The sequence below is a fragment of the Lactuca virosa genome, chromosome 6 (assembly GCF_052849685.1).
Source record: "Lactuca virosa cultivar CGN04683 chromosome 6, Lactuca_virosa_CGN04683_v6, whole genome shotgun sequence".
Classification (NCBI taxonomy): Eukaryota; Viridiplantae; Streptophyta; class Magnoliopsida; order Asterales; family Asteraceae; genus Lactuca; species Lactuca virosa.
Genome location: NC_136431.1, coordinates 177,414,877 through 177,417,458, shown reverse-complemented (window position 1 = coordinate 177,417,458; position 2,582 = coordinate 177,414,877). Strand labels below are relative to the sequence as shown.

At 41.4% G+C, this 2,582-nt stretch overlaps 1 non-coding gene across 1 annotated transcript; it reads right to left on the bottom strand.

Annotated features, from left to right (window-relative positions):
* Window positions 1–918: 918 nt before the first annotated feature.
* On the bottom strand, window positions 919–1,025 carry LOC145123024 (small nucleolar RNA R71). The gene has a single exon (XR_013714904.1). It is a non-coding gene; the product is annotated as a small nucleolar RNA R71 (small nucleolar RNA).
* Between the last annotated feature and the right edge of the window lie 1,557 nt (window positions 1,026–2,582).

The following is a 2,582-nucleotide window of genomic DNA, read 5'->3' as shown; positions in this document are numbered from 1 at the left end:
ATTGTTGCTTTATTTGCTTTAAATTAATCAATCCTTTTTGTGGGGTAAAACCTGCAAAAATTTATTTTTCAGTTTCATTTTTTTTTCCTGCATTACAGAACTCACGACGTGAGCTTGTAAAGGCTCATGACGTGAATCATGTGATTCCTCGTTTTCTTAGTTTTTAGTTTGTCTTTCTTAGTTCAGTTTTACGGTTGGTTTTTTTTGTTTATTTTGCAGAAGTACATGACCAGAGGGTCCGACACACCTTTGGTGCCACCACTTGAAGATCCAGAGTCGGCCCTTCACAAAAAGAAAGATAAGAACGCGAAAGAGGATCACACACCAAAGAAGTCACCCTTACAAGAACTCAAGTCAGTGTTCTCAAAGAAGTCGAGGAAGAAAACGGGAGAGTCAAGTTCATCTTCAAAGGACAAGAGCAATGTTGAGAGCATCGATCAAATACCGATCCCAAACGAATCTGAATACGAATCTGAGACCGAGTTTGGACTATTTACAAGTGAACCCGAAGACGTGCAAGGATACGAGATGGCAAACATTGAAGAAATGTCCATGGGATCTTATAAGAAGCGAATTCGAGACGATGTTGGTCCCGGTTTAGTACAACTCGCGATTCCTGCCACTGCCACTGCCACATTCGAGCTGAAGGGACATATCTTGACTGCACTGAAGGATATTCCATTCTATGGAAAAGATCATGAGGATGATTTTAAGCATCTCGATGAGGTCAATGACATTGCGGATTATTTTAATGTCCCAAACGTGAATAGAAATATCGTCTTACTAAGGATGCTTCCCGTTACTTTTAAGGGAGCTGCAAAAGACTGGTTAAAAGCACTACCACCGGGTACAATCACTACATGGGCTCAAATGCGTGAGCAGTTTTTAGATCAATTTTGCCCACCATCCAAGATAGCTAAACTCAAGAAGGCAATAGCCAACTTTGAGTAACAACCGGGGGAGTCATTATACGAGGCATGGGAGCGTTACAAAGGGTTGATAAGAAATTATCCTCAACATGATCTTAATGTTCAACAAGAGATGTCTATTTTCTATGATGGGGTCAATGTTATGACAAGGCAACTCCTTGATTCTCAAGGACCATTGACCAAGAAAATTCCAAGGGAGGTCAAGGAGTTAGTAGAAGAATTCGCAAAACACTCTCGTGAGTACCACAACCCAAGACAAGATGGCACAAAAGGTAGTGGAGGCACACATTCTGAAGAAATGGCTGCTATGATGGCAATGCTGAATAATATGGACCGGAGGTTGACACAAATGGACCAATCAATTCATGCAATTAAAGTTGGGTGTGAACGACGTAATGGACCACACTTGACTAAAGATTGCAACTTGGATTAGTATGGGAACAAAAGGGCTCAAGTTTGCTACTCGATTGGGGATAAGTATGATGAGGATTGGAGAAAACCAAAGAAAGAGTGGCTGCCATATGATGAATAAAAGAAGCAAAAGGAAGAGAAATTTAAGCAGTCAGGCCGAGGCTTCTATCAAAAAGAGCAACCACCAGCCGAGAAGAAAGTAGACTTGGAAAATATTTTGACCCGATTTATGGAAGCATCCGAGAAAAGGCATGATGATACCGATGCAGTGCTAAAGGAACACATGAATATGATGAAAGAACAGCACAAAATGATGATTGACCAGCAAGCTTCATTAAGAAATCATCAAGCATCGATTCATAGTTTAGAAGTCCAAGTTGGTCAACTCACTACTTTGGTTAACAACAAGTTATCCTCATAACTTCCTGAAAAGAAAGCTCAACCTCATGTCATGGTGATTGATACTGAAGAAGAGGCAATCTCTGAGTTTTTGGAGGCACTAGAAGTGGAACCAAAGCAGCCCGATCCAAATCCGAAGAAGTCGAAGCTCGAAAATGAAGATGTTGCTGAAACACCACACTCACGTCGTGAGCCCGCCATGCTCACGTCGTGGGCCCAGTCTGAACAGAAAAATTCAGAATCTGTTCCGGCTTACCGACCGCCTTTGCCGTTTCTGTCTCGAGCTAATCTCAGTCCACTGGAAAGAAAACATCTGGAGTTTATCAAGCAAGTACAGGTTATTCCTATTAATACTCCTTTTATAGATTCACTATCCAAAATTCCAGAATACGCGAAGTTCCTACAAGATCTTGTAAACACTCGTCAGCAACTAAAGAAAAATTCTAAGGTCATTCTTAATGAACAAAGCTCAAGAGCTGTATTGGGAGAGTTGCCTAAGAAAATGGGAGATCCTGGCCGCCTCACTCTTCCACGTGAGTTTGGTAACAATTTGAAGACTTATGCTTTAGCCGATTCCGGGGCTAGCATAAATTTGATGCCATTTTCGTTCTATCAAAAGCTGAACATTCAGAAAATGAAGGCTACAAAGATGACAATCCACATGGCCAATCGTTCGGAGACGCACCCAAGGGGAATTGTAGAAGACATCCTTGTTAAAATTGGGAAATTTTTTTTCCTAGTTGACTTTGTGATCATGGATATGAAGGAGGATGTAAATGTCCCAATCATTCTTGGTCGCCCCTTGCTAAATACTGCTAGCGCCTTAGTTGATGTTCGTGAATC